The 9,159-nt window shown below is 46.3% G+C and overlaps 1 protein-coding gene across 1 annotated transcript in view; it reads left to right on the top strand.

The window, feature by feature from the left end:
• The first annotated feature begins 6,567 nt into the window (after window positions 1-6,567).
• LOC109882774 (lipoma-preferred partner homolog) overlaps window positions 6,568-9,159 on the top strand; it is a 179,680-nt gene continuing 177,088 nt past the window's right edge. Inside the window, exons 1-2 of the mRNA XM_031838172.1 lie at window positions 6,568-6,709; window positions 7,002-7,180. The gene's annotated coding sequence lies outside the window, so the exon portion shown is untranslated. The remainder of the gene's footprint in view (window positions 6,710-7,001; window positions 7,181-9,159) is intronic.

Raw genomic sequence — 9,159 nt, 5'->3', positions numbered from 1 at the left:
AACCCTGGTTTAAGGATTACAGTAGTGCACTACCCTATGGGCCCTGGTCCATAGTAGTACACTACCCCTATGGGCCCTGGTCTATAGTAGTACACTACCCTATGGGCCCTGGTCTATAGTAGTACACTACCCTGGTCTATAGTAGTGCACTACCCCTATGGGCCCTGGTCTATAGTAGTGCACTACCCCTATGGGCTCTGGTCTATAGTAGTACACTACCCTATGGGCCCTGGTCTATAGTAGTGCACTACCCCTATGGGTTCTGGTCTATAGTAGTGCACTACCCTGGTCTATAGTAGTACACTACCCCTATGGACCCTGGTCTATAGTAGTACACTACCCTGGTCTATAGTAGTGTACTACCCTCGTCTATAGTAGTACACTACCCTGGTCTATAGTAGTACACTACCCTGGTCTATAGTAGTGCACTACCCTGGTCTATAGTAGTACACTGCCCTGGTGTATAGTAGTGCACTACCCCTATGGGCTCTGGTCTATAGTAGTGCACTACCCCTATGGACCCTGGTCTAAAGTAGTGCACTACCCCTATGGACCCTGGTCTATAGTAGTACACTACCCATATGGGCTCTGGTCTATAGTAGTGCACTACCCCTATGGACCCTGGTCTATAGTAGTACACTACCCCTATGGACCCTGGTCTATAGTAGTACACTACCCCTATGGACCCTGGTCTATAGTAGTGCACTACCCCTATGGACCCTGGTCTATAGTAGTACACTACCCTATTGGCCCTGGTCTATAATAGTACACTACCCTGGTCTATAGTAGTACACTACCCTGGTCTATAGTAGTACACTACCCCTATGGACCCTGGTCTATAGTAGTACACTACCTCTATGGACCCTGGTCTATAGTAGTACACTACCCCTATGGACCCTCGTCTATAGTAGTACACTACCCCTATGGACCCTCGTCTATAGTAGTACACTACCCTGGTCTATAGTAGTACACTACCCTGGTCTATAGTAGTACACTACCCCTATGGACCCTGGTCTATAGTAGTACACTACCCCTATGGACCCTGGTCTATAGTAGTACACTACCCTGGTCTATAGTAGTACACTACCCCTATGGACCATGGTCTATAGTAGTACACTACCCTGGTCTATAGTAGTACACTACCCCTATGGACCCTGGTCTATAGTAGTACACTACCCCTATGGGCCCTGGTCTATAGTAGTATACTACCCTGGTCTATAGTAGTACACTACCCTGGTCTATAGTAGTACACTACCCCTATGGACCCTGGTCTATAGTAGTACACTACCCTGGTCTATAGTAGTACACTACCCCTATGGACCCTGGTCTATAGTAGTACACTACCCCTATGGACCCTGGTCTATAGTAGTACACTACCCTGGTCTATAGTAGTACACTACCCCTGTGGACCCTAGTCTATAGTAGTACACTACCCCTATGGACCCTGGTCTATACTAGTACACTACCCCTATGGACCCTGGTCTATAGTAGTACACTACCCCTATGGGCCCTGGTCTATAGTAGTACACTACCCCTATGGGCCCTGGTCTATAGTAGTACACTACCCCTATGGGCCCTGGTCTATAGTAGTACACTACCCTGGTCTATAGTAGTACACTACCCCTATGGACCCTGGTCTATAGTAGTACACTACCCTGGTCTATAGTAGTACACTACCCCTATGGACCCTGGTCTATAGTAGTACACTACCCCTATGGACCCTGGTCTATAGTAGTACACTACCCTGGTCTATAGTAGTACACTACCCCTATGGGCCCTGGTCTATAGTAGTACACTACCCTGGTCTATAGTATTACACTACCCTGGTCTATAGTAGTACACTACCCCTATGGACCCTGGTCTATAGTAGTACACTACCCTGGTCTATAGTAGTACACTACCCCTATGGACCCTGGTCTATAGTAGTACACTACCCTGGTATATAGTAGTACACTACCCCTATGGACCCTGGTCTATAGTAGTACACTACCCCTATGGACCCTGGTCTATAGTAGTACACTACCCTGGTCTATAGTAGTACACTACCCCTATGGACCCTGGTCTATAGTAGTACACTACCCCTATGGGCCCTGGTCTATAGTAGTACACTACCCCTATGGGCCCTGGTCTATAGTAGTACACTACCCCTATGGGCCCTGGTCTATAGTAGTACACTACCCTGGTCTATAGTAGTACACTACCCCTATGGACCCTGGTCTATAGTAGTACACTACCCTGGTCTATAGTAGTACACTACCCCTATGGACCCTGGTCTATAGTAGTACACTACCCCTATGGACCCTGGTCTATAGTAGTACACTACCCCTATGGGCCCTGGTCTATAGTAGTACACTACCCTGGTCTATAGTAGTACACTACCCTGGTCTATAGTAGTACACTACCCCTATGGACCCTGGTCTATAGTAGTACACTACCCTGGTCTATAGTAGTACACTACCCCTATGGACCCTGGTCTATAGTAGTACACTACCCTGGTCTATAGTAGTACACTACCCTGGTCTATAGTAGTACACTACCCTGGTCTATAGTAGTACACTACCCCTATGGACCCTGGTCTATAGTAGTACACTACCATGGTCTATAGTAGTGCACTACCCCTATGGACCCTGGTCTATAGTATTACACTACCATGGTCTATAGTAGTGCACTACCCCTATGGACCCTGGTCTATAGTAGTACACTACCATGGTCTATAGTAGTGCACTACCCCTATGGACCCTGGTCTATAGTAGTGCACTACCCCTATGGACCCTGGTCTATAGTAGTACACTACCCCTATGGACCCTGGTCTATAGTAGTACACTACCCTATGGGCCCTGGTCTATAGTAGTACACTACCCTGGTCTATAGTAGTACACTACCCCTATGGACCCTGGTCTATAGTAGTACACTACCCCTATGGACCCTGGTCTATAGTAGTACACTACCCCTATGGACCCTGGTCTATAGTAGTACACTACCCCTATGGGCCCTGGTCTATATTAGTACACTACCCTGGTCTATAGTAGTACACTACCCCTATGGACCCTGGTCTATAGTAGTACACTACCCTGGTCTATAGTAGTACACTACCCTGGTCTATAGTAGTACACTACCCTGGTCTATAGTAGTACACTACCCCTATGGACCCTGGTCTATAGTAGTACACTACCATGGTCTATAGTAGTGCACTACCCCTATGGACCCTGGTCTATAGTATTACACTACCATGGTCTATAGTAGTGCACTACCCCTATGGACCCTGGTCTATAGTAGTACACTACCATGGTCTATAGTAGTGCACTACCCCTATGGACCCTGGTCTATAGTAGTGCACTACCCCTATGGACCCTGGTCTATAGTAGTACACTACCCCTATGGACCCTGGTCTATAGTAGTACACTACCCTATGGGCCCTGGTCTATAGTAGTACACTACCCTGGTCTATAGTAGTACACTACCCCTATGGACCCTGGTCTATAGTAGTACACTACCCCTATGGACCCTGGTCTATAGTAGTACACTACCCCTATGGACCCTGGTCTATAGTAGTACACTACCCCTATGGGCCCTGGTCTATAGTAGTACACTACCCTGGTCTATAGTATTACACTACCCTGGTCTATAGTAGTACACTACCCTGGTCTATAGTAGTACACTACCCCTATGGACCCTGGTCTATAGTAGTGCACTACCCCTATGGACCCTGGTCTATAGTAGTATACTACCCTGGTCTATAGTAGTACACTACCCCTATGGACCCTGGCATATAGTAGTACACTACCCCTATGGACCCTGGTCTATAGTATTACACTACCCTGGTCTATAGTAGTACACTACCCTGGTCTATAGTAGTACACTACCCCTATGGACCCTGGTCTATAGTAGTACACTACCCCTATGGACCCTGGTCTATAGTAGTACACTACCCCTATGGACCCTGGTCTATAGTAGTACACTACCCTGGTCTATAGTAGTACACTACCCCTGTGGACCCTGGTCTATAGTAGTACACTACCCCTATGGACCCTGGTCTATACTAGTACACTACCCCTATGGACCCTGGTCTATAGTAGTACACTACCCCTATGGACCCTGGTCTATACTAGTACACTACCCCTATGGACCCTGGTCTATAGTAGTACACTACCCCTATGGACCCTGGTCTATAGTAGTGCACTCCATAAGGAATAGGGTGCAATTTGAGACACATTCCTAGATAACCTGGGGATGCATATGAAGGAAGCATGCAGGGCAGTTGACTGAGTCATAGTGTATTTTAGTGCTGCCAGGCGCTGCTCCTCCCTAGCCTTTTAACACAGCTTCATCACTGCTATATGCAGAACATGTCTTCAGTACGTAAAAGCTAGATAATCTGTGCTCTCGGAGTTCTTAAGATCAAAAGATTTGATTAGATAGGAAGAATAACTTAAATGTTTCCTTGCAGGAACTTCATTTGTGACTGAAGAGAGAGACAAGACAGTGATGTTGTCATTTTTTAAAACCTGTATTTGATGATAAACAGAGACTCTTGTGTTCTGCAGAGGATTCAAAACTCTACTATTATCGTTCTGTTTTACAGAACTCTGAAACTCTTCCGTCTGTGACCAGTCCCAATGCTCCGGTCACCGGCTACAAGCGTATGGTCATCCCGACTCAGCCTCCTCTGACGGCCACTAAGAAGTCCGGGGCCCCAGGTGGAACACTGCCCCGTTCCCAGGCGGAGCACTCCCCCTCCTCTGCCTCCCCAGTGGCCAGGCCTCAGTTCCATACGGTGCCACAGCCAGTCCCAGCCACCTACGCCACAGCCTCCACCCCCAGCCAGCCCACCTTCAATGTACAGGTACACAAATCCTGGCTGGTACCCATATCCTGTTTTGTGCCCTTGAGCAAGGAACTGCACTGAAAGGGATACATCAGGATTTTGACAATGATGTCCTTTGTCTTCTTCCCCAGAGTCAGATGAACTTGTAGATACCATTTTGTATGTCTTTTGTCCAGTGTGAAGGAAGTTAGAGGTCGTTTCTCGAGCCTATGCTAACTAGCGTTAGCGCAATGACTGGGAGTCTATGCGTATTTTTTAATTTTTAATTTTATTTTACCTTTATTTAACCAGGCAAGTCAGTTAAGAACAAATTCTTATTTTCAATAACGGCCTAGGAACAGTGGGTTAACTGCCTGTTCAGGGGCAGAACGACAGATTTTTACCTTCTCAGCTCAGGGATTCGAACTTGCAACCTGTATCTGCTAGCATTAGCACAATGACTGGAAGTCGATAGGTGTCTGCTAGCGTTAGCACAATGACTGGAAGTCTATGGGTATCTGCTAGCATTAGCACAATGACTGGAAGTCTATGGGTATCTGCTAGCATTAGCACAATGACTGGAAGTCTATGGGTATCTGCTAGCATTAGCACAATGACTGGAAGTCTATGGGTATCTGCTAGCATTAGCACAATGACTGGAAGTCTATGGGTATCTGCTAGCATTAGCACAATGACTGGAAGTCTATGGGTATCTGCTAGCGTTTGCACTATGACTGGAAGTCTATGGGTATCTGCTAGCATTAGCACAATGACTGGAAGTCTATAGGTGTCTGCTAGCGTTAGCACAATGACTGGAAGTCTATAGGTGTCTGCTAGCGTTAGCACAATGACTGGAAGTCTATGGGTATCTGCTAGCGTTTGCACTATGACTGGAAGTCTATGGGTATCTGCCAAAATCCCCAAGTTATTCTTCCTATCTAATCAAATCTTTTAACCACTTAAACTGCTCCAAGGGACGCTGCAGCTGATCATTCCCTTCAACCTGTCTGTCTGTCTGTCTGTCTGTCTGTCTGTCTGTCTGTCTGTCTGTCTGTCTGTCTGTCTGTCTGTCTGTCTGTCTGTCTGTCTGTCTGTCTGTCCAGAGCCCTATGTGGAATAGGTTGCTATTTGAGACAGACCCAGTGTCTGTCTGTCTGTCTGTCTGTCTGTCTGTCTGTCTGTCTGTCTGTCTGTCTGTCTGTCTGTCTGTCTGTCCAGAGCCCTATGTGGAATAGGTTGCTATTTGAGACAGACCCAGTGTCTGTCTGTCTGTCTGTCTGTCTGTCTGTCTGTCTGTCTGTCTGTCTGTCTGTCTGTCTGTCTGTCCGTCCGTCCGTCCGTCCGTCCGTCCGTCCGTCCGTCCGTCCGTCCGTCCGTCCGTCCGTCCGTCCAGAGCCCTATGTGGAATAGGTTGCTATTTGAGACAGACCCAGTGTCTCTTTGACCACTGACATCATCTTCTTCGCCCCAGGTGAGGTCTGCCCAACCCGCCCCCCAGCACCAATCCCCAGGACCCCCCCCAGCAGTTTGCCCAGCAGCCGATCCAGAGCCCAGCCCAGGTCCAGTACACGCCTTGTTTGTTGATGTTTGTGCTTTATTATAGACAGCTAGAAAACAGATCGGGAGATAGAATGGGAGGAGACAAAGTAGGAGACAAAGTAGGAAGAGAGGAAGGGATTGAACCCTCGTCTTCGATGAGGAAGGAGATGTGTTAGAGGTCAGAGTGTTATTAATCATTTGAGCACATCTCTTCACAGGTCCAGTACGTGTCTGCTCAGCAACGAGGCCCTGACTCGGCCTACGGGCCCCCTCAGCCACGAGGCCCTGACTCGGCCTACGGGCCCCCTCAGCCAGGCTCCGTCCCTCAGCCAGGCTTCGCCCCTCAGCCAGGCTCTGCACCACAAGGTGTCTAATCTACCAGACTTTTCACATTCAACATTAACACACACTGTCCATTTGCACTTCTACCATGTTATCTAAAATTGCTTGACAAACTGTTTCCAATACATTTGAAATGTATTTAGAAACTAGTCAAATGTACCAAAACAGTTTTTCTGGTGTTTGTGAAAACGAAGACAAGTAGAATCCCATTTTTATTGTTACAATTAAGTTTGTGCTTAAAATGTCATGTGTTATTAGTGTACTTACTGTATTTTCAACACATTTTGAACATGTACATGGCGTTTCTGATACCCAGAACAGGCCTACCCTGGACCAGGAGGGTACAGGGGAGAACCAGAAAACACCTGGAGAACCCAGCCTAGCCATACTGCTGCTCCTACCCAGCAGGGCTTCCCACAACCTGTCCCTAAGAAGACCTACATCACTGACCCTCCTGCCAGCCTGGTGCCTCCTGTACACCTCGCCCCACAGAAGGTAAGAACTGAGCCCTGTGGCTTTTATACCCTGGGATGGACATTCAGGATATTGGGTACTGACCAGCGGAGCTGGTAGACAGTGATTTCGGGAAGAAAAAAAATCTGTGCCTATCGCAGGGCCATGGCTGATGCCAAAGCTGTGTGATATTTATTACAGATACACGGCTGAGTGATATTTATTACAGATACACGGCTGAGTGATATTTATTACAGATACACGGCTGAGTGATATTTATTACAGATACATGGCTGAGTGATATTTATTACAGATACACGGCTGAGTGATATTTATTACAGATACACGGCTGAGTGATATTTATTACAGATACATGGCTGAGTGATATTTATTACAGATATACGGCTGAGTGATATTTATTACAGATACATGGCTGAGTGATATTTATTACAGATACACGGCTGAGTGATATTTATTACAGATACACGGCTGAGTGATATTTATTACAGATACACGGCTGAGTGATATTTATTACAGATACATGGCTGAGTGATATTTATTACAGATATACGGCTGAGTGATATTTATTACAGATACACGGCTGAGTGATATTTATTACAGATACACGGCTGAGTGATATTTATTACAGATACACGGCTGAGTGATATTTATTACAGATACATGGCTGAGTGATATTTATTACAGATATACGGCTGAGTGATATTTATTACAGATACACGGCTGAGTGATATTTATTACAGATACATGGCTGAGTGATATTTATTACAGATACACGGCTGAGTGATATTTATTACAGATACATGGCTGAGTGATATTTATTACAGATATACGGCTGAGTGATATTTATTACAGATACATGGCTGAGTGATATTTATTACAGATACATGGCTGAGTGATATTTATTACAGATACACGGCTGAGTGATATTTATTACAGATACATGGCTGAGTGATATTTATTACAGATACACGGCTGAGTGATATTTATTACAGATACATGGCTGAGTGATATTTATTACAGATACATGGCTGAGTGATATTTATTACAGATACACGGCTGAGTGATATTTATTACAGATACATGGCTGAGTGATATTTATTACAGATACACGGCTGAGTGATATTTATTACAGATACATGGCTGAGTGATATTTATTACAGATACATGGCTGAGTGATATTTATTACAGATACATGGCCCCCGGCTTGAGAATAACACATACATGTTACAGTGGTAAGGCCTCCTCACAGATACACCTTCATACATGTTTTCCCAGGTCCGTAACCCAGGAGACCTGAACCCCCACCCCATAGCACCCAAATATATCACTTTCCCCTCTGTCAGGTGCTGCTCGTCACCTGGGATCAGAGGTAGGGAGAACAACGGGGACAGTACAACAACTAGTGCAGAGTAACAGATCAGGGTGTAATGATGAAGTCATTATAATACAGGGTAAACACACCCAGACTTCCTCTCTGTCATACTCCGCTCTCCCAGAGACACCCTGTCAAGGCCCCTCCCTTCACATTCCCCTCCCCGTCAGCCATCTTGGAGTAACGAGATAAATAATCTGTCGCTATGTTGGAGGTGTCTGGCCTATGTCTAACCATCTGCCACTATATTGGAGGTGTCTATGTCTAACCATCTGCCACTATGTTGGAGGTGTCTAACCATCTGCCACTATGTTGGAGGTGTCTGGCCTATGTCTAACCATCTGCCACTATATTGGAGGTGTCTGGTGTCTAACCATCTGCCACTATGTTGGAGGTGTCTGGTGTCTAACCATCTGCCACTATGTTGGAGGTGTCTGGGGTCTAACCATCTGCCACTATATTGGAGGTGTCTGGCCTATGTCTAACCATCTGCCACTATGTTGGAGGTGTCTGGCCTATGTCTAACCATCTGCCACTATGTTGGAGGTGTCTGGTGTCTAACCATCTGCCACTATGTTGGAGGTGTCTGGTGTCTAACCATCTGCCACTATGTTGGAGGTGTCTGGTG

The sequence above is a fragment of the Oncorhynchus kisutch genome, linkage group LG13, assembly GCF_002021735.2.
Source record: "Oncorhynchus kisutch isolate 150728-3 linkage group LG13, Okis_V2, whole genome shotgun sequence".
NCBI classification, from domain to species: Eukaryota; Metazoa; Chordata; class Actinopteri; order Salmoniformes; family Salmonidae; genus Oncorhynchus; species Oncorhynchus kisutch.
Note: the sequence above shows the minus strand (reverse complement) of the source record. Positions and strands in the feature narration are given on the sequence as shown.